This window comes from Pelodiscus sinensis, unplaced genomic scaffold (genome assembly GCF_049634645.1).
Source record: "Pelodiscus sinensis isolate JC-2024 unplaced genomic scaffold, ASM4963464v1 ctg98, whole genome shotgun sequence".
In the NCBI taxonomy this organism is placed as follows: Eukaryota; Metazoa; Chordata; order Testudines; family Trionychidae; genus Pelodiscus; species Pelodiscus sinensis.
In genome coordinates this window covers 281,566-302,861 of record NW_027465895.1, presented here as the reverse complement: position 1 = coordinate 302,861, position 21,296 = coordinate 281,566, and the positions used below count along the sequence as shown (strand labels likewise).

The 21,296-nt window shown below is 69.1% G+C and overlaps 1 protein-coding gene across 2 annotated transcripts in view; it reads left to right on the top strand.

Moving 5' to 3' along the window:
• The first annotated feature begins 292 nt into the window (after nt 1-292).
• Nucleotides 293-21,296, top strand: part of CDH22 (cadherin 22) — a 108,284-nt gene continuing 87,280 nt past the window's right edge. Inside the window, exon 1 of one of the 2 annotated variants that reach the window (XM_075916203.1) lies at nt 293-536. The gene's annotated coding sequence lies outside the window, so the exon portion shown is untranslated. The remainder of the gene's footprint in view (nt 537-21,296) is intronic. The other variant, XM_075916202.1, reaches the window with a different exon arrangement.

Genomic DNA, 21,296 nt, shown 5'->3' with positions numbered 1-21,296 from the left:
AGGGGGGTGCAGACGGGGCGGGGCGGGGTGCCCGGGGAGGGGGTGCAGCCGGGGCGGGGTGCCCGGGAAGGGGGGTGCCCGGAGAGGGGGTGCAGCCGGGGCGGGGTGCCCGGGGAGGGGGGTGCCCGGGAAGGGGGGTGCCCGGAGAAGGGGTGCAGCCGGGGCGGGGCGGGGTGCCCGGGGAGGGGGTGCAGCCGGGGCGGGGTGCCCGGGGAGGGGGTGCAGAGGGATCCCTGGGGCGGGATGTAGCGGGGGGCGGACGCGGCCGCGCGGGGAGGCGGGAGCGGGCGCAGCCGGCGCAATACGCCCCCTCGGAGCGGGCGGCCCGGCCCGGCGGCGGGTCCGTGGGGCGCCGGCTGCGCCCGGCAGCGCCGCGTTCTGCGCGTCCTCGGTAGGGGCCGGGCGGGCCGGGCCGGGCTGGGAGGCGGCTCCCCTCGCCCGGCGCGTCAGTCAGACTCCAGCTCTCACCGCTCGCTCCGCCGGCTCCGCTCCGCCAGCCCCGGCCCCGGCCCCGCGCCGGAGGCGCCGCTGCCCAGGTAAGAGCCGCCGCGGGGCCAGGGGCGCGGGGGGGTCCTGCTGGCCGGGGCAGACCCAACTTCCCCGGCTCTCCGCGCTGCAAACTTTCCTGCCGATCGGGCCGGTCCCTGCCGGGGTTCCTGGGGGCCCTGGAGCGCTGCCGGGATTGCGGGGCCGCTCCAGGTGACTCGCTGGGGCCCCAAAGCCGCAGTGGCGCGGGGGGGGGGGGGGGGTGACTGGACACACAGTCGCCGCGTTACACCAGCCCCCCGAGTCACTGGGGGTGCCCGGTCACAGCGTGTGGCCACAGCCTGCCTGGGTCGTGGGGGGGGGGGTCACAGCCTGCCTGGGTCGGGGGGGGGGGAGAGGTCACAGCCTGCCTGGGGGGGGGGTCACAGCCTGCCTGGGTCGGGGGGGGGGGGTGTCACAGCCTGCCTGGGTCGGGGGGGGGGGGGGTGTCACAGCCTGCCTGGGTCGGGGGGGGGGGGGTCACAGCCTGCCTGGGTCGGGGGGGGGGGGGGTGTCACAGCCTGCCTGGGTTGTGGGGTGGGGGGGTCACAGCCTGCCTGGGTTGTGGGGTGGGGGGGGGGGCACAGCCTGCCTGGGTTGTGGGGTGGGGGGGGGGGCACAGCCTGCCTAGGTTGGGGGTGTGGGTGTCACAGCCTGCCTGGGTTGTGGGGTGGGGGGGTCACAGCCTGCCTGGGTTGTGGGGTGGGGGGGTCACAGCCTGCCTGGGTTGTGGGGGGGGGCACAGCCTGCCTGGGTTGTGGGGGGGGGCACAGCCTGCCTGGGTTGTGGGGGGGGGTCACAGCCTGCCTAGGTTGGGGGTGTGGGTGTCACAGCCTGCCTGGGTTGTGGGGGGGGGGGGTCACAGCCTGCCTGGGTTGTGGGGGGGGGCACAGCCTATGGCCATAGCCTCTCTGGATGGGGGTGTAGGTCCGGAGTGTGGTCTGGCAAAGTCTGTTGCTCTGTGCCCACTGGCCCCCGAGCTAGACGGCCTGGGCAGGAAGCCCTGTGAGCCCAGGGCCCCTGCCACCTCCCTGCGGCGGTGGAGTGGGGGAAGGCGCCCGCTGGGGTGTGTGGCCGGGGCCGGGGCTCGGGCAAGCGGAGGTGACCGCAGAGGCTGCAGATGAGCTCTTCTGCACCTTGCCTGGGCAGCGCCCCAGCCAGGCACTTGCCCACATCCCATGCATCCCCGGGTCTGGCCTGCGGCTCCAGGGCGCCCTGCTCTGCAGCACCCGGGTGCCCCTAGAAGCCGCAAGGCTCCTTTGCCGCGTGGCTCTTTGCTCCTGTCGAAGCATGGAGGGTTACGCAAGCTGCCAGCACATGGGGGCATCTGCCCTGTGCGGGAGCTGCCCGCTAACGGCCGGCCCGGCCCCAGGCTGCCTCCTGCTTCCTCTCGGCAGAGTCGGGCTCCGTCTTGCTCAGTGAAGCCACGTAAACTCACAATAGGGGCACTAAACCCACACGCTGCTCCTTTAGACCCGGCTCCCGAGCGCCTCGGAGCAGCTCTGCACAGCCAGCCGGACAGTGGGCTGCAGCTCGCTTGGGGCCCGTACGGCAAAGCGCCTGGTGCCCTGGCGTGGGAGCCCCTTGCGGCCTCAGCCTCTTGGTCCCTCGGGGCCCAAATGTTCCTCAAGTTAGTTTCTTTCTCCTTTTCAATGTCGTTGGTCCGCGGACGCCTGCAAGAGCCAGGGCTGCGCCTGCTCCTGCGAAGCACCACAAGGCAGCAAGCGCGAGGGCCCAGCTGGAGCGAGCCTGGGGGGGCGAAGGGAGCCTCTCCCTCCCTGATGAAGGGCGCAGGCAGGGGGAGCTGCAGCCCCAGGCTCGCCGTGCCTGGCAGGTTACAGCCTGAGCTGTCATCTCGCTTCTGCTGCAGAAATTGCAAAGGCAAACTCTTTCCCCAGGACCTGTTTCCCTGCTCAGGAGACGCTGATATTTACCAGGCATTGGAAACCTGCAGATGCCAGCGCGATGGAGCCTGGCCTCTCTCGCAGGGACCTCACAACGTCAGGGTGTGCTAGGGCTCTGCTCCCCACCTCCCTTGCCGACAAGCACGTGCAGCCGGCCCCTCTCCCAGCTCCAGATCTGGGCACGAGTGCCCCAAGCATGCTGCCCTCAGAGAGAGACTTGCCGGGCTGAGACCTCCCTGATGCTGCTGCAGCTCCCAGGGCGGTTCTCTGTCTCTGACCAACCCCTGGAAATGCTGACATGGCCTCCAGCTGCTGACTAGAGCATGAAGCGGAGTCCAAGGCAGCCCGCGGCCGGCTCAGTGCGGTGAAAGAGCCCCGCAGACTGGGCAGGGACGGGTGGGTTGTTAACAGCTCACAGTGTGTGTGAAAAAATCACCTTGTGACACACAGTAAATACCAACGTTGCCCCTGCAATACAGATCGACCACTTGCCCTTTGCTTGTGGTGCCTGATAGGGTGCAGCGGGAGACGTGGATTCTGAGCGCCAGACAGCGGAGCCATTGGCAAAGAGCCCGTTTTAAAACTCCTTTTATAGGAAATTAGCAAATGTCCCAGAAACCCTGTCCCAGGGCCTCTGTCAGGTGAAAGGGAACGTACACAGCTCACCTTCCCCACCACTATTCCCCACAGCCCCGAGCCTCTGAAAACGGGGATTGAAAACAGCTACAGACCCAATCCTCAAAGCATCTCGCAGCTGAATAAGGATTTTTGGGATCAGATCCCAAGTTCCGGGTTCCCATGTGAGCAGTTCTGTTGTTCTGGGATTTTGCCCCACGTGGACAATGAAAACAGGCCAGTTTGTTTTACGTTGATTTATAATCTGTTTCCAGTGAATTTCACTTTCATCTTCTTAGGCACTAGTGCAAGGCAGCAGGAACTGGGTTGCAAACAAGGCAGGGAAAATCTTTGTTCGAAAAACCGTTTCATGTCCATTGACTCTTCCTTTTATTTCCTGGAGGATTGAAGTGTTTTTAAAGCTTCTCTGTAGGAAAACCCGTTTGGGGTCCAATTCAACTTGACATTGTCTCTTTAACTTAGAATTACAGAATTTCCAGGTAGGACTTTCTGCCTTTTGAGCGCCCATGACGGAGACGCTGCGGCCGTACTTGCTCTTCTCCCGTGGTGGCCTTTGCGTGCTATTTGCACATGGACGTGCCATATGGAGTGTGTGAGCGGGGTGATGCCGTTTCCCATCGGGTATGCGTGTGTAGCCACGGAGCAGTGTCACTGCATCACTGCCTGTGCATGTGCTGGCTGATACTTGGATCGGGTGGGTTTACAAGGATCAACGGCTCTTGGCTGGCAGGACTCCTTGCCTTGGGCGTGGGACTGGCTTGCTGTGCCCTGGATGTCTGCGCTGGGCTCGCTCTGTTGTGTGGCTTGGAGGGGTGCCTGGCCCAGCCGGCCGTCCTAGATCTTGAGCGTTGGCTGCTCCGGGCTGGGGGGCCTTGCCCTGCGCTGTGGCTGGTGCTGACTGTGCCTTTCCAGCCAGTGAGGAGGGCAGCAGCCCGGGTCCCAGGTGGCTTTGTTGTCGGGGTTTGGAGTCAGGGATGGGGTCCGCAGGGAGGGAGCCTTGCGAGATCCAGCCGCGAGGAGGTGCGGGGCGGTAGGTGCTTGTTAAGGGGAGGGCAAGGTGGGCCCTGCAGGGATGTTGCAGCCTTGGGGCGTTGGGTGGGCCGGGCTGTGCAAAGGCCAGGCTGCTCTGGGCCCATCTGCAGCCACCGCAGGGCCCCTCGCCCCTTTCGCGGGGACGTTTGTTGCTGGCAAAGCCTCCAGAAAGAGGCGGGGGAAGCAGGGTCCAGCCGTTTGTCTTGTCTTCCGCAAGGCCTGCATGCCGGGGCCTGCGCCAGGGCCAGCAATTGGCGGTGTGCCCCGTGTGGGCGGGGGGCTCCGGCCGGGGGAGAGGCGATTCCCCCCGGGGGGGCTCCCAGCTCAAGGGAGCCCCCACGCACAGGCTGTCAGATTTCACAGCGTGTCCTTGTTGCATCCCTGAAGCACAGTGGCCCCCATACTCTGAGCGCCCCCCCCGGTATCTGAGAGCCGCCTCGTCCTGCCCCCCCCGGTATCTGTGAGGAGCTTCATCCTGCCCCCCCGGTATCTGTGAGGAGCCTCGTCCTGCCCCCCCGGTATCTGTGAGGAGCCTCGTCCTGCCCCCCCGGTATCTGTGAGGAGCCTCGTCCTGCCCCCCCCGGTATCTGTGAGGAGCCTCGTCCTGCCCCCCCCGGTATCTGTGAGGAGCCTCGTCCTGCCCCCCCGGTATCTGTGAGGAGCCTCGTCCTGCCCCCCCGGTATCTGTGAGCCGCCTCGTCCTGCCCCCCCGGTATCTGTGAGCCGCCTCGTCCTGCCCCCCTGGTATCTGTGAGCCGCCTCGTCCTGCCCCCCCCGGTATCTGTGAGGAGCCTCGTCCTGCCCCCCCGGTATCTGTGAGCCGCCTCGTCCTGCCCCCCTGGTATCTGTGAGCCGCCTCGTCCTGCCCCCCTGGTATCTGTGAGCCGCCTCGTCCTGCCCCCCTGGGTATCTGTGAGGAGCCTCGTCCTGCCCCCCTGGGTATCTGTGAGCCGCCTCGTCCTGTCCCCGTCCCCCCCCCGGTATCTGTGAGGAGCCTCGTCCTGCCCCCCCGGTATCTGTGAGCCGCCTCGTCCTGTCCCCGTCCCCCCCGGTATCTGTGAGCCGCCTCGTCCTGCCCCCCCCGGTATCTGTGAGGAGCTTCATCCTGCCCCCCCGGTATCTGTGAGGAGCTTCATCCTGCCCCCCCCGGTATCTGTGAGCCGCCTCGTCCTGCCCCCCCCCGGTATCTGTGAGCCGCCTCGTCCTGCCCCCCCCCCCCCCGGTATCTGTGAGGAGCTTCATCCTGCCCCCCCCGGTATCTGTGAGGAGCTTCATCCTGCCCCCCCCGGTATCTGTGAGCCGCCTCGTCCTGCCCCCCCGGTATCTGTGAGCCGCCTCGTCCTGCCCCCCCGGTATCTGTGAGCCGCCTCGTCCTGCCCCCCTGGTATCTGTGAGCCGCCTCGTCCTGCCCCCCCGGTATCTGTGAGCCGCCTCGTCCTGCCCCCCCCGGTATCTGTGAGCCGCCTCGTCCTGCCCCCCCCGGTATCTGTGAGCCGCCTCGTCCTGCCCCCCTGGGTATCTGTGAGCCGCCTCGTCCTGTCCCCCGTCCCCCCCCCGGTATCTGTGAGGAGCCTCGTCCTGCCCCCCCGGTATCTGTGAGCCGCCTCGTCCTGCCCCCCCCGGTATCTGTGAGGAGCCTCGTCCTGCCCCCCCGGTATCTGTTGTGAGCCGCCTCGTCCTGCCCCCCCCGGTAATCTGTGAGGAGCCTCGTCCTGCCCCCCCGGTATCTGTGAGCCGCCTCGTCCTGCCTCCCCCCGGTATCTGTGAGGAGCCTCGTCCTGCCCCCCCCGGTATCTGTGAGGAGCCTCGTCCTGCCCCCCCCGGTATCTGTGAGGAGCCTCGTCCTGCCCCCCCGGTATCTGTGAGCCGCCTCGTCCTGCCCCCCCCCCGGTATCTGTGAGGAGCCTCGTCCTGCCCCCCCGGTATCTGTGAGGAGCCTCGTCCTGCCCCCCCGGTATCTGTGAGCCGCCTCGTCCTGCCCCCCCGGTATCTGTGAGCCGCCTCGTCCTGCCCCCCCCGGTATCTGTGAGGAGCCTCGTCCTGCCCCCCCGGTATCTGTGAGGAGCCTCGTCCTGCCCCCCCCCCCGGTATCTGTGAGGAGCCTCGTCCTGCCCCCCCCGGTATCTGTGAGCCGCCTCGTCCTGCCCCCCCCGGTATCTGTGAGGAGCCTCGTCCTGCCCCCCCCGGTATCTGTGAGGAGCCTCGTCCTGCCCCCCCCGGTATCTGTGAGGAGCCTCGTCCTGCCCCCCCGGTATCTGTGAGCCGCCTCGTCCTGCCCCCCCGGTATCTGTGAGGAGCCTCGTCCTGCCCCCCGGTATCTGTGAGGAGCCTCGTCCTGCCCCCCCCCCGGTATCTGTGAGGAGCCTCGTCCTGCCCCCCCCGGTATCTGTGAGGAGCCTCGTCCTGCCCCCCTGGTATCTGTGAGCCGCCTCGTCCTGCCCCCCTGGGTATCTGTGAGCCGCCTCGTCCTGTCCCCGTCCCCCCCCCGGTATCTGTGAGGAGCCTCGTCCTGTCCCCCCCCCGGTATCTGTGAGGAGCCTCGCCCTGCCTCCCCCCGGTATCTGTGAGGAGCCTCGTCCTGTCCCCTTCCCCCCCGGTATCTGTGAGGAGCCTCGTCCTGTCGCGCCCCCCCCCCCCCCGGTATCTGTGAGGAGCCTCGTCCTGTCGCGCCCCCCCCCCCCCCGGTATCTGTGAGGAGCCTCGCCCTGCCCCCCCCGGTATCTGTGAGGAGCCTCGTCCTGTCCCCGTCCCCCCCGGTATCTGTGAGGAGCCTCGTCCTGTCGCCCCCCCCCCCCCCCCGGTATCTGTGAGGAGCCTCGTCCTGTCGCCCCCCCCCCCGGTATCTGTGAGGAGCCTCGTCCTGCCCCCCCCGGTATCTGTGAGGAGCCTCGCCCTGCCCCCCCCCCCGGTATCTGTGAGGAGCCTCGTCCTGTCCCCCCCGGTATCTGTGAGGAGCCTCGCCCTGCCCCCCCCGGTATCTGTGAGGAGCCTCGCCTGCCCCCCCCCGGTATCTGTGAGGAGCCTCGTCCTGCCCCCCCCCGGTATCTGTGAGGGGCCTCGCCCTGCCCCCCCCGGTATCTGTGAGGAGCCTCGCCCTGCCCCCCCCGGTATCTGTGAGGAGCCTCGTCCTGTCCCCGTCCCCCCCGGTATCTGTGAGGAGCCTCGTTCTGTCCCCGTCCCCCCCGGTATCTGTGAGGAGCCTCGTCCTGTCGCGCCCCCCCCCCCCCGGTATCTGTGAGGAGCCTCGCCCTGCCCCCCCCCCGGTATCTGTGAGGAGCCTCGCCCTGCCCCCCCCGGTATCTGTGAGGAAGCCTCGCCCTGCCCCCCCCCCCGGGTATCTGTGAGGAGCCTCGCCCTGCCCCCCCCGGTATCTGTGAGGAGCCTCGTCCTGTCCCCGTCCCCCCCGGTACTGTGAGGAGCCTCGTCCTGTCCCCGTCCCCCCCGGTATCTGTGAGCCTCCTCGTCCCCCCCCCGTATCTGTGAGCCGGCGATTGCTGTGGCACCTGCTGGCTCTCTGCGTGCCCCCCCCCGGCTCTCTGTCGTGCCCCCCCGGCTCTCTGCGTGCCCCCCCGGCTGTCCCCTGTCTGCTCCGCGGGAGCAGAGGGTCTCTCCTCTTGGCTCGCTGCCAGCCCCCTAATTAGCTGCAGCTGGCGGAGTTAATGAAGTGGAGGGCTGGGAACCCGGGGCTGCGACTCACCTGAAGTTGCTGATGGCCACATACCCAGCCAATGGGAGGCAGGGAAGGGTGTCTCCATAGAAACGCCTTCGCCAGTGCGAGAAGCGGCCACGTCCCCGTGCGAGGCTGGCCGATGCGCGTGTGCACGTGGGCCCAGCCGCCGATCAGGGGCACAGAGCCCCGGACCCTGCGAGCGCAGCTGCGGCAGCTGGAGGCGGAAAGGAAGGTGCCCGCGGCGCAGGGCGATATGCAGGCAGCCGGGCGGGGCCCTTGCCAGCTCTCGCCTTGGGATCCTCGGCGTCAGCCCCCAGGACAAGCCGCCTGCTCTGCCCCCGGCCCCTCCCTGCTCTCCGAGGCCGGGTTAGGCGCCGCCTGCACCCACTGGGCGCCACAGCCTGGGCGGGCCCGGGGCTCAGCAAAGGGCTAGAAAATCCCGGGGGCAGGTCCCTCGGGGCTGTTGGCCTGGCTGGGGAGGGACGGGGTCCCTGGCTCTGTCTGGGAGGGATCCCGGGAGGATCCCCTGCTGTCCCCTCCCTCGGGGGCCCCTGGCCCTGGCCACTGCCCGCAGCCAGGACCCTGGGCTGGCCGGCCCTTGGGTCTGAGCCTGTGTGGGCGCTCCTGTGAGTGCAGCGGGCCGGGGGCCTGAGTCCAGCCACGAGCCACAGGCGGGCCCAGTGTGGAGCCTTCGCTGGACCGAGGGCCTCTCCTGCGGGCCTGGCCGTGGCCTGCCACGGCTCTTCCTGCCCCTTCTTGCTGTGCCGAGGGGGCCTGAGCCCGGAGCCGCGTGCTCCTGCCTGTGGGGTGCCCCAGAGTGGCTGGGCTGGGCTCCCCTCCTGCCCCCGTTTCCCCTCCTCCTGCGCAGCACGGCACGTCCTCCCGCCACCGGGAGAGATCTGCCCCTTCCAGGGGCCCAGCGCTCCCTGTCCCACCTGTGGGCACATCCTGCCCCCTCCCCGGCCAGTGCCCCTCCCTTCCCCCGGCCAGTGCCCCCCCTTCCCCCGGCCAGTGCCCCCCCTCCCCCCGGCCAGTGCCCCCCCCTCCCCCGGCCAGTGCCCCCTCCCCGGCTCGCCGCAGCCTGGAAGGAAGCCAGGGTTGGAAGGCCTCAGACCCTAACCCGGCCGAGCGTCCCCCCAGGCCCCGGCTCTCCAGCCACCCCCAGAGGTTTTCTCCGCCCTGGCAGTGGGGGAGGCGCCTTGCTGGGCGGGCAGGGTCCCAGTGATGCTGCCCAGCCACGCTACGGGGGGAGCTGTCTGGCCAGAGGCTGGGGGCGTAGCCGGGGCGGCGCGGGGGCGGCTGTGCTGAGCGTGTCCCTGGAGCTGCTGTCCGAGGGGCCTGGCTTTTCCCTTGCCAGGCCTGTGGCATTGGAGGGGGAGATACCCTGGCAGGTCCCACTGTAGCTTGGCTCCATCCTGCCCTGCAAGGCCCCTTCCTGGCGCCTGTCTCTTGTCTTGGGCGCCGGTGCCAGCCGGCCCGACGCACGAGGCCCCTGCCGGCTCCCTCAGCCCGAGCTCCCGGGTCCGTCCCACGAGCCGGGCCAGCGGAGCCGGGCCGCTTTGCCTGCTGGGAGCAGCCATGAGGCGCGGGGCCCGGCGAGGCCCTGCCCGGGGGATCCTGCCGCTGGGGCAGGCTCTTGCCAAGGAGCCGGGAGTTTGCGCCTGTCGGGGCCCTGGGCCCTTTCCTGGCACCCCAAGCACCAGCAAGGGAGCCGCTGGCCGGGACGTCTGAGGTGAGACTGGAACTCAGGTCCTCCCGCAGGCCGGGCAAGGCTGGGCCAGTGTCCCTGCGCTGCGGGGAAGCCTCCTCCCTCCTGGCCCGGCACGTCAGCGCCCCCCAGGGGGGAAGGCATCAGGCTGGGGAGGGTGCATGTGCCTGGGGGGGAAGTGTCAGGCCAGTGTGTGTGTGAGTGCACCCCGGGGGGGGGGGAGTATGCCCCGGGGGAAGGCGTCAGGCTGTGGGGGGGGGCGAGTGAGGTGAAGGGGGAAGACATCAGGCCAGGGGCGGTGAGTGCGCCCTGGGGGGGAAGATGTCAGGCCGGGGGGGGGGTGAGTGCGGCTGGGGGGGGTTGAATGTGGCCGGAGGGGTGAGTGCGGCTGGGGGGGAGCGCCCCGGGGGGGAAGATGTCAGGCTGGGGGGGGTTGAATGCGGCCGGGGGGGTGAGTGCGGCTGGGGGGGAGCGCCCCGGGGGGGAAGATGTCAGGCCGGGGGGGTGAGTGCGGCGGGGGGGTGCGCCCCGGGGGGGGGGGAAGATGTCAGGCTGGGGGGGTGAGTGCGGCTGGGGGGGTGCGCCCCAGGGGGGAAGATGTCAGGCCGGGGGGGGTGAGTGTGGCTGGGGGGGTTGAATGCGGCCAGGGGGTGTGTGTGTGCGCCCGGGGGGGGAAGACGTGCGCCCGGGGGGGAAGACGTGCGCCCGGGGGGGTGAGTGCGGCTGGGGGGGGTTGAATGTGGCCGGAGGGGTGAGTGCGCCCCGGGGGGGGAAGATGTCAGGCCGGGGGGGTGAGTGCGGTGGGGGGGGTTGAATGTGGCCGGAGGGGTGAGTGCGCCCCGGGGGGGGGGAAAGATGTCAGGCCGGGGGGGTGAGTGCAGCTGGGGGGGGTTGAATGTGGCCAGGGGGTGTGTGTGTATGTGCCCCGGGGGGGAAGACGTCCGGCCGGGGGGGGGAAGACGTGCGCCCGGGGGGGGGAAGACGTGCGCCTGGGGGGGAAGATGTCAGGCTGGGGGGGGTGAGTGCAGCTGGGGGGGGTTGAATGCGGCCAGGGAGTATGTGTGTATGTGCCCCGGGGGGGAAGACGTGCGGCCGGGGGGGGGGAAGACGTGCGGCCGGGGGGGGGAGACGTCCGGCCGGGGGGGGGGGAGACGTGCGCCCGGGGGGGAAGATGTCAGGCTGGGGGGGTGAGTGCAGCTGGGGGGGGTTGAATGCGGCCAGGGGGTGTGTGTGTATGTGCCCCGGGGGGGAAGACGTGCGGCCGGGGGGAGGAAGACGTGCGGCCGGGGGGGGGGGGAAGACGTGCGGCCGGGGGGGGGGGGAAGACGTGCGGCCGGGGGGGGGGAAGACGTCCGGCCGGGGGGCGGGAAGACGTGCGCCCGGGGGCGGCGCAGGGCTGCGTGGGCGCATTAGCCCAGAGGAAGGACTAGCTGAGGTGGCCGGAGCCCGGCGCTGGAAGCCCACGTTGCGGCGCGTGGGGCTCGCGCTCCATGGGGACAGCCGGCCATGCCGCAGTTTGTGCCCTTGGCAGTGCCGGTTTCCGAGGCGCCGGGTGCCGGCAAACAGGCCTGCCAGCAGCTTGAGGGCAGAGCCAGCCGGAGCCCCTCAGCGCGGGCTCCTGGCTCCGGTGGGGGGGTCGGTGACTTGGGCCGGGTGGTGAGGATCAGGGCCCGGCTCTGGGGGAGCTGCGGTAGCGTTTCAGGGCCAGTGCGCCGCCCTGGCGATACCAGGCAGGCAGGAGGGCGTGGCCTGTGGACCCATCGCAGGTGGCAGGACCCCCCGTGGTGCAGGGAGCCCCCCTCCAGCACCGCCTCAGGCTTCCTGGCTCAGCGGGTGCCAGCTGCTCAGCATCCAGCCGCCCCTCTCTGGACGAGGAGGGGCTGAGCCGAGCGCGGGACAGTCCCGTGGCTGGCAGGGTGCACGAGGCTGCTCCCACGGGCGCGCAGACCCCGAGCAGCGCTCCTGGGGCTTTGCGAGACCCCGGGGACCCCGGGACCTGGGAGGGGAGCAGCCCAGGGCAGAGGGAGCAAGCGGCAGCGGCGGGCGAGGACGCTGGGCGTGTGCGTGGGACGTGCTCTGCTCCTTCGCAGCTGGGAGGACTGGCGCTCGCACAGCGTGCTTCAAATAGACGGTAGCCACGGCAACGCGAGAGCCAGCCCCGAGCAAGTACCTGGCTCTGAGGTGGGCTTGTCCTGGGGGCTCCGTGCTGCACTGTGCTGCCACGCTGGACCGTGCCGCGCCGTGTCGCTCCGTGCCGCGCCGCTCTGTGCCGGGCCGTGCCGTGTCGCTCCATGCCGCTCCGTGCCGCACTGCTCCGTGCCGCGCTGCTCCGTGCTGGGCCATGCCACACCTCTCCATGCCGCTCCGTGCCGGGCCGCGCTGTGCCATGCCGGGCCGTGCTGCTCTGTGCCGCGCCGCGCCATGCCGGGCCGTGCTGTTCCGTGCCATGCCGGGCCGTGCTGTTCCGTGCCTTGCCGGGCCGTGCTGCTCCGTGCTGTTCCGTGCCATGCCGGGCCGTGCTGCTCCGTGCCTTGCCGGGCCGTGCTGCTCCGTGCTGTTCCGTGCCATGCCGGGCCGTGCTGTTCCGTGCCATGCCGGGCCGTGCTGCTCCGTGCCTTGCCGGGCCGTGCTGCTCCGTGCCATGCCGGGCCGTGCTGTTCCGTGCCTTGCCGGGCCGTGCTGCTCCGTGCTGTTCCGTGCCATGCCGGGCCGTGCTGTTCCGTGCCATGCCGGGCCGTGCTGTTCCGTGCCATGCCAGGCCTACCTGTGTTCGCAGTGCATGCGGGATGAGACCCGGGGCGGTGCATCCCACGCTCGCTCCCTGCGCAGCCGAACACAGGCAGCCTTGGGTTCCGGCTCTGGGGCTCAGGTGGCTCTGGCTGTGCCTCGGGGTGGTACACACGCAATGCGCGAGTCTCTGGCTCGGCTGGAGACGGGCTTTGGACTCAGTGGTTTCCTCTGCCCCCGATGTGCTGGGCTCCCCGCCTGGCCTTGCCTCCTACCTCCCTGGTGATAGGGGCAGCTGCAGCATCCGGCCTCTCTGCCACCATGTCCTGGTGCTGGGAGCAGCTCAGCATTAGAGGCAGGGACCCTGCCTGGCCAGCCTCCCGCAGAGAGCTTTGCCCGGAAGGCGGGGGGAGAGACCCCAGGCGAGTGGGGGCTGGTACCACCCTGCTCCCCCGCTGCCTCCCGCGCTAACCAGTGCCGGGCTGGGTGCGGCAGGGCTGTGTCATGTTGGGAGGCTGTACATGTGCCCGTCTGTCTCGGCACGTGCTTGTGTGTACAGACGCCCGCCCCTTCCCCGGCTTTGTTCTCGCTCACACAGTTTGCTTCCCTGCTTCCTCGGCACTGCACCCTGGCCTGTTCGCTCATTCCTCCCTCCACCCTGGGCTGCTCCCCCGTCCCTCTCTAGCCCTTCCACGAGAGCCTTCGAGTCCCCTCTGAGCGTGGGGCTGCCGGAAGCCGAGCTGCCGGCTCCTCTAGCATCTGCACAGGGCACTGAAGGTTTGTTCCCGCACTCGGCCCTGCTCTGTCGTGTGGCGTCCAGTCACCCGCAGCGCGCCAGCCTGTTACGAGGTGCGGGGCTGGTCCCACGGCTCCCAGACCCCTTGCAGTGAGGTAACGCGTGGAGGAGGCAGCCGGGGGGTGTCTGGCACAGACGGGCTGTCCATGCTCGCACCCCAGCAGTAAGACCCCTGCGCCAGCAAAGCCCCGAGCCCGGCTCAGCGGGGCTCCTGGAGCGGGGCCTGGACCCTGCCCACACGCCTCACTGCCTGTAGCCCTGGTGCAGGACCCACGAGCCTCGCCCCGAGCCCACACTTGCTCCTGCAGGCCGTTATTCTGTGCAGACGACGTGCCCTGGGGGCGTTGCTGGCCATGCCGGGCTCTGCTAGCTCCCTCTCTGCTGGTCGGAGCAGTGCGAGTGAGGCCTGCCCGGGTGAGCTGCGACCTGTGCTACGCTCCGCCCGCCCGTCCCCGCAGAGGGCTGCTCTGATGCTTTTTCACCAGCTCTGAGCCCTCCGAGGCAGCCTCCTTTCCGCTGCAGTTTTGAGCCTTGGGCTGCGCTAAGAGCTGGCGTTTTGCTGGGCCATTGGGTGTCTGCGCAGGGGGAAGCTGCCTCGGCTTCGTAGAGAGCAGGGCCCTTCTGTAGGGAAAGCGCTGCCCCAGATGAGCCAGTGACTGGGCCCCGGCACCCCGGCCTACCCTGCCCTCTGGGCCTCTAAGCTGGGTTGCTCCGGGCTCTGCAGCCAGGCCAGGCGGTCAGAGACGCACGCCCAGGACAGCAGCGCTTGCTGCTCGGAGCTGCAGGAAAGGGACGTTCTGCTGCCACCAGGGCACCGCTCCATGTGGGCGCCAGGCATGCTGGTTGTGCCTGTGTGATGCTGGTGCTGGCATGGCTGCCTAGGGTCTCCCGGAGCTCTGGGCCGGTGCACGGCTGCTGCCGGCAGCCCCTTGGCCAGTGGTTCCCGGCGGCACCGGGCGCCTGCCTGCGGCTCCGGGGAGCTGCTGCCCACCACAGAGGGCAAAACGGAATTGGCTCCGGCGGGGGCGCGGCCATTGCATGGGCGGCACGGGGCTTTCCCGGGGCTGCCCTTCCCGTCCTGCCCACTGAGCTCCTGGCAGGGCAGCGGCCGCAGGAGGGGCGTTGGCTGGGCTCTCCGGGCAGGCTGCACTGCCATAGCCCTCGGGAGACTGGTGCCGGGGGTGGGGCAGGAATGGAAAGGGCCCGGCTCCTCTGGCGGGTGCTATCAGTATTCCGGCCGTGGCGCGGCGAGGCAATTAGCACCGAGGTACCGTCATTCATTCTGACTGGAGACTCGTGGGATCCGACGTTCTGGGGCGGGAGCGGGGCTTTCTGCTGGGAAGCATGTCACAGCACAGCGGCCACCGAAATGAGAAGCTATTAATAATGAGCCCGGAACTTCCCTTCCATCAGCTGTTTATTTAAAGGTGCTCCGGATCCAAAGCCGCCTGATTTATGTGGGCAGGAGCGCGCTGCGTCCTGGGATCGCTGCCTTAAGCAAGGCTAATGGGGTGGAACCATCGTACCGCCACAGCCGAGACCGTGCTGGGAAAATGATGCTGGAGAGAGAGAAACGACTGGCCAGCTCATCTGGAGCCGGCTGGCGCCCTGCTCCTCCGGCAGCGCTGGGCCTCGCTTCCCTGCAAGCCCTTGAATGTGTCGCCCGTGGAGGGAAGGAACCGGGCTCCTTCCCGCGGGGCTGCCGCAAGCCATTAGCCGGGCTTCTCTGGCCCTGTGGCCCGGCCTTCTCCTCGCTCCTGCCTGGGGGGGGAATCCCCTTCGCTGTTTGCACCCCCCACTGAGTGAGGACGCTCTGGGGGAGACCCGGCCCCTGGGGCTGGCGAGGTGGATGGTGTGTGGGCTCCTCCCCGTGGTTCTCGCTGACGGGAACCCCCTGCACTAGGGAGACTGAGAGGGCAGAAAGTTCAGCAGCCAATGCTGAGCCCTTGGGCATGGTTTTCCATGAGTGTCGCAGGCCTTGGACCCAGCGGAGCTTCCTCCTTCGCAGTGACAGGGCAGACGGGGGCGGTGTCCTGGGGCTGCGGGGGGGGGGGGCCGGGACAGGCAGACGGGGGGGTTCCCGGGGGGGAGAGGACAGGCAGATGGGGGCTACCGGGGGGAGGGAGGACAGGCAGACTGGGGGGGGAGGACAGGCAGATGGGGGCTACTGGGGGGGAGAGGACAGGCAGATGGGGGGGCCTGCTGGGGGGGAGGACAGGCAGATGGGGGCCTGCCGGGGGGAGGGAGGACAGGCAGATGGGGGCTACTGGGGGGGAGAGGACAGGCAGATGGGGGGGCCTGCTGGGGGGGAGGACAGGCAGATGGGGGCCTGCCGGGGGGAGGGAGGACAGGCAGACGGGGGTTCCGGGGGGGAGAGGACAGGCAGATAGGGGGGCCTGCTGGGGGGGAGGACAGGCAGATGGGGGCCTGCCGGGGGGAGGGAGGACAGGCAGACGGGGATTCCCGGGGGGGAGAGGACAGGCAGATGGGGGGGGCCTGCTGGGGGGAGGACAGGCAGATGGGGGCCTGCCGGGGGGGGGAGGACAGGCAGACGGGGGTTCCCGGGGGGGAGAGGACAGGCAGATGGGGGCTACCAGGGGGGAGAGGACAGGCAGACGGGGGGGGCCTGCTGGGGGGAGGACAGGCAGATGGGGGCCTGCCGGGGGGGGGGGAGGACAGGCAGACAGGGGTTCCCGGGGGGGAGAGGACAGGCAGATGGGGGCCTGCCGGGGGGAGGGAGGACAGGCAGACGGGGGTTCCCGGGGGGGAGAGGACAGGCAGATGGGGGCCTGCCGGGGGGAGGGAGGACAGGCAGACGGGGGTTCCTGGGGGGGAGAGGACAGGCAGATGGGGGCTACCGGGGGGGCACAGGCAGACGGGGGTTCCCGGGGGGGGAGGACAGGCAGACGGGGGTTCCCGGGGGGGAGAGGACAGGCAGATGGGGGTTGCGGGGGGGAGAGGACAGGCAGATGGGGGGGCCTGCTGGGGGGGAGGACAGGCAGATGGGGGCCTGCCGGGGGGGGAGGACAGGCAGACGGGGGTTCCCGGGGGGGAGAGGACAGGCAGACGGGGGTTACCGGGGGGGCACAGGCAGACGGGGGTTCCCGGGGGGGGAGGACAGGCAGACGGGGGGGCCTGCCGGGGGGGAGGACAGGCAGATGGGGGCCTGCCGGGGGGGAGGACAGGCAGATGGGGGCCTGCTGGGGGGGAGAGGACAGGCAGACGGGGGCTACCGGGGGGGCACAGGCAGACGGGGGTTCCCGGGGGGGGAGGACAGGCAGACGGGGGGGCCTGCTGGGGGGAGGACAGGCAGATGGGGGCCTGCCGGGGGGGGAGGACAGGCAGACGGGGGTTCCCGGGGGGGGCACAGGCAGACGGGGGTTCCCGGGGGGGGGGAGGACAGGCAGACGGGGGCCTGCTGGGGGGGAGGACAGGCAGACGGGGGCCTGCCGGGGGGGGAGGACAGGCAGATGGGGGCCTGCCGGGGGGAGGGAGGACAGGCAGACGGGGGTTCCGGGGGGGAGAGGACAGGCAGATGGGGGCCTGCCGGGGGGGAGAGGACAGGCAGATGGGGGGGCCTGCTGGGGGGGAGGACAGGCAGATGGGGGCCTGCCGGGGGGGGGGGAGGACAGGCAGACGGGGGTTCCCGGGGGGGAGAGGACAGGCAGATGGGGGGGCCTGCCGGGGGGGGAGGACAGGCAGACGGGGGTTCCCGGGGGGGAGAGGACAGGCAGACGGGGGTTCCCGGGGGGGAGAGGACAGGCAGATGGGGGCCTGCCGGGGGGAGGGAGGACAGGCAGATGGGGGCCTGCCGGGGGGAGGGAGGACAGGCAGATGGGGGCTACTAGGGGGGAGAGGACAGGCAGATGGGGGCCTGCCGGGGGGGAGGGAGGACAGGCAGACGGGGGTTCCCGGGGGGGAGAGGACAGGCAGACGGGGGTTCCCGGGGGGGAGAGGACAGGCAGACGGGGGTTCCCAGGGGGGAGAGGACAGGCAGACGGGGGTTCCCGGGGGGGAGAGGACAGGCAGATGGGGGCCTGCCGGGGGGAGGGAGGACAGGCAGACGGGGGTTCCGGGGGGGAGAGGACAGGCAGATGGGGGGGCCTGCTGGGGGGGAGGACAGGGAGATGGGGGCCTGCCGGGGGGGAGGACAGGCAGACGGGGGTTCCCGGGGGGGAGAGGACAGGCAGATGGGGGGGCCTGCTGGGGGGGAGGACAGGCAGACGGGGGTTCCCGGGGGGGGAGGACAGGCAGACGGGGGGGCCTGCTGGGGGGGAGGACAGGCAGATGGGGGCCTGCTGGGGGGAGGGAGGACAGGCAGACGGGGGTTCCGGGGGGGAGAGGACAGGCAGATGGGGGGGCCTGCTGGGGGGGAGGACAGGCAGATGGGGGCCTGCCGGGGGGAGGGAGGACAGGCAGATGGGGGCCTGCCGGGGGGGGAGGACAGGCAGACGGGGGTTCCCGGGGGGGAGAGGACAGGCAGATGGGGGGGCCTGCTGGGGGGGAGGACAGGCAGACGGGGGCTACCGGGGGGGCACAGGCAGACGGGGGTTCCCGGGGGGGGAGGACAGGCAGACGGGGGGGCCTGCTGGGGGGGGAGGACAGGCAGATGGGGGCCTGCTGGGGGGAGGGAGGACAGGCAGACGGGGGTTCCGGGGGGGAGAGGACAGGCAGATGGGGGGGCCTGCTGGGGGGGAGGACAGGCAGATGGGGGCCTGCCGGGGGGAGGGAGGACAGGCAGACGGGGGTTCCGGGGGGGAGAGGACAGGCAGATGGGGGGGCCTGCTGGGGGGGAGGACAGGCAGACGGGGGTTCCGGGGGGGAGAGGACAGGCAGATGGGGGGGCCTGCTGGGGGGGAGGACAGGCAGATGGGGGCCTGCCGAGGGGAGGGAGGACAGGCAGACGGGGGCTACCGGGGGGGCACAGGCAGACGGGGGGCTGCCGAGGGGGAGGGAGGACAGGCAGACGGGGGTTCCCGGGGGGGAGAGGACAGGCAGACGGGGGTTCCCGGGGGGGAGAGGACAGGCAGACGGGGGTTCCGGGGGGGAGAGGACAGGCAGACGGGGGTTCCGGGGGGGAGAGGACAGGCAGACGGGGGCTACCGGGGGGGCACAGGCAGACGGGGGGCTGCCGAGGGGGAGGGCCATGGTGGCAGGGCAGACAGAGGGCAGTGCCCCATGACGATGCTTTTTCTCTCCATGCGTCTGAATGGGCCGCTGTGGCTGCAGTTTTCACAGAGAACGGCCAGTGGCTCTGCAGTCACCTCAGCCCCCTTGGATGCGTTAGGTTTGTGTGTCCAGTTTTCCTAACCCGTCCCTACCCTGCTCTTTCTCCCCTGCTTGCTGCCCGGTGCCCCAGGCTGGCTGCCAAGCACTGAGCCCTCAGCTTTTTCCACATGGTCTGTCGCTAAGGTGCCCCCCCCATTCAAGGGTCCCTCACCCGCCCTGACTTTCTTGTTCCTAACGTGCCTAACGTGCCCTTCACAGCCCGAATTGCGCTTCGCCTGCCTCGTTACACCCCCGTGCCCAAGCGATGCTTGTGTTCGCCTGCCCGCTCGTCTGGCCGTGTCCACGTCCTGTCAGCTCCCTGTTGTGTGTGAGCTCACCAAGGGTTCCCTGCTAAGCCAGGCTGGTCGCCTACCACATTTGCTTTTTTACTGCACGTCGGGATGGTTTGCTCCTGCGCCTTTAATAAGGCTCCTTTAAAATCCTGCCAGCTGTCCTGGGCTCCTTTCCCCTCCGTGTTACATCCCAGGGGATCCGCCCATCGGAGGGAGTCAGAGGCTGCTTTTCTGAAGTCCAGGGTGTGTGTTTTGCTGCTCTCCTTCCTTCCTTTGGTCAGGATCCTGAAATCGGGACACTTCCCCTGCTGGTTCCTCCCTGTTTGTGAGCAGCAGGTCAAGCTGCGCACGGCCCCTGGTCGGATCCTTCAGCACCTGTACCCAGAAGTTATCCCCAACATTCTCCAAACACTTCCTGGATTGTCTGTGTCCTGCTGTGTTGGTTTCCCAAACAATGTCAGGTGATTAAAGTCCCCCGTGAGCAGGGCTCACCCGTGGTGAGTAGATTGCAACCCGGAAGAGCCGGGTTGGGGCGATCGGACAGCGCGGCTGGTGAGCGGGGCTCAGCGCGGTTCGGCGAGCCCAGCCCATGAGAACCAGGTCTGGAAGCTTCCCTTAGCTGGCTGAAGAAGCCTCGTCTACCTCATCCACCTGATCTGGTCTGTAGCAGACACCGACCACAGCATCACCCTGTTGCTCCCACCTCTACGCTTAACCCAAAGACTCACCAGGCTTTTCCCCCTCCATGTGCTGGAGCTCCGAGCAATCCTACTGCACTTCCATACAATGCAACTCCTCCTCCTCCCTGCCTGCCCCTCCTGAACAATTCACACTGCAGCAGGACAGCTCCAGTCTGAGTCGTCCCAGCAAGTCTCCGCTCTTCCAATCAAATCCTAGCTCTGACTGGGCCAGGGCTTCTAATTCTGGAGTGCAGGCACCGAAGAGAGCTAAGACGGCCCTGCTGTCTCTGGGGCTCTGCCCAGCAGGGAGCATCTGGCTGGTTGCAGCATCTCTCAGGGAATCCCCCTTCATCCCTGGGCTGGGTGGGAAGGGTTTCAGAGTTTAGCCAAGGGCATCCAAATCCCTGTAGTCTGTGCTCCAGAGGTCCCTCCCCGAGGCTCTTGTTGGCCGGGCGGGAGGAAGGTCTGGCTCCCCGAGGGGCTGGGCCTGGGGGCGGCTGGGCGAGGGACGTGCTACGCCCAGCGCCGGCGGCTCTGGCGGGATGTCAGTGCAGCGCTAATTTCCGAATCTCTTCTCTGTCCTGTTTCTAATTTGCATTTAACGAGCCCCCCTGAACGCAAGGAATCATTGGAACCGGTTTCTTACATGTGAAAGATGAGGCTGAAATCCGCATTAGAGGGGCTGGTTCCCTCCAGCCTTCCCCTGGTTGCTACCGCAGGTTGCTAATCCAGCTGCGTTGGGGCCGCCATGTACCTCTGCCTGGCTCTGCTCTCTTTCCCGTCACGGGAGGTCAGGGCCCCACGGAGCAGCTGGCTCAGCTGGGAAGGGGGCTGCAGGGGAGTCCCGTGTGGTCTGTCTCGGGCCCTAGTGCCGTGCCGGGCCAGGAGCGTTGCCCGGGGGCCTGGCCCAGGCTTTGCCGAAGGGTGCCGAGGCCCATCCGGTGCTGCTCTCCGCACGTCCCTAGCGATTTGGAGGGTTCCATGGAGCGTCCTGCTTTAATGCGAGTGAGCCCCTGGGAGGGGCTGGCCGGCGGCAGCAGGGAGGCCACAGGGACCGGGACGTTTCCGAGAGCATGAAAGGGATGGGGAAGAGGAGCCCGCAGCAGCCAGGCCTCTGGAGGCGCTGGGCCTGCTTTGACCCCAGCCGGTTTGGTAACCCCCCGGGAGTCTCCATAGGAATGTGGGGGATGCTGGGAACGTCCTCGCCCAATATTGGAAGCTAAATCGTTCATCCGTCTGCCAGACCCTCCCTCCGCGTTTGTCGGGGTAAGAATTCCAGTTCCCGGTTTCGCTTTCATCCGTCCTTTCCCTCCTGCGCGGGTGTTTCTTTGGCCTGGCCCTGAGTGCAGCCAGCGCAGAGCTGGCCTGGCCCGTGTTCTTTCCGCTCTCCGCTTCCTGCCATGGCCCGGCTGGCTGGGGGCGGCGTAACGCGGCAGGGCAATGCCGGACGGAGACTCCCCAGACAGCAAGGGGTGGGGGCTGCAGGAGGTGGGGCAGGCCAGCTGCACTGGCAGAGGATGCATGAGGCATGTGCCGCAGCGGGGATTGTGTTTGCTTTGTTAGGCTGGATGTGATTCCTCCTCTCCTGTGCTGTTCGGTTGTAACCCCGTGTACGTGCCTCAGTTTCCCTGGGCACTGCACTGGTACCTGGCTGGGATGGGACTGGTGGGTGTGGCTTTCCTGGAGGGAGGCTGCCCCCTCTTAGCGTGACGTAGTGGGGGTACTTGCTGGGCTGTGGTGACCTCTGCTGTCTGGAGCAAGACCCGGCAGGGAAAACCTCACTATGCAAAGGTGAGGCCAAACCTGTTGAACCAGACACCCCCATGGAGAGGAACAAAGGAAGGTGGATGCTGCCCTGGCTGGGGGGCAGGGCTGGAAGAGTGTGGGTTAGTTGCTGTCTGTGAGCATGGAGGAGACAGCCTAGGGAAAGGGGCTGGAGTTTAGGGACCCAGTCTCCCCCAACTCAAGGGGGCCTGAGGCATCCTAGCCCAGCTCTGTGACCAGATTCCATCTGTGCTGTGCTGCATCCTGGAGAGGCAATAAACTTCCTCTAGTCC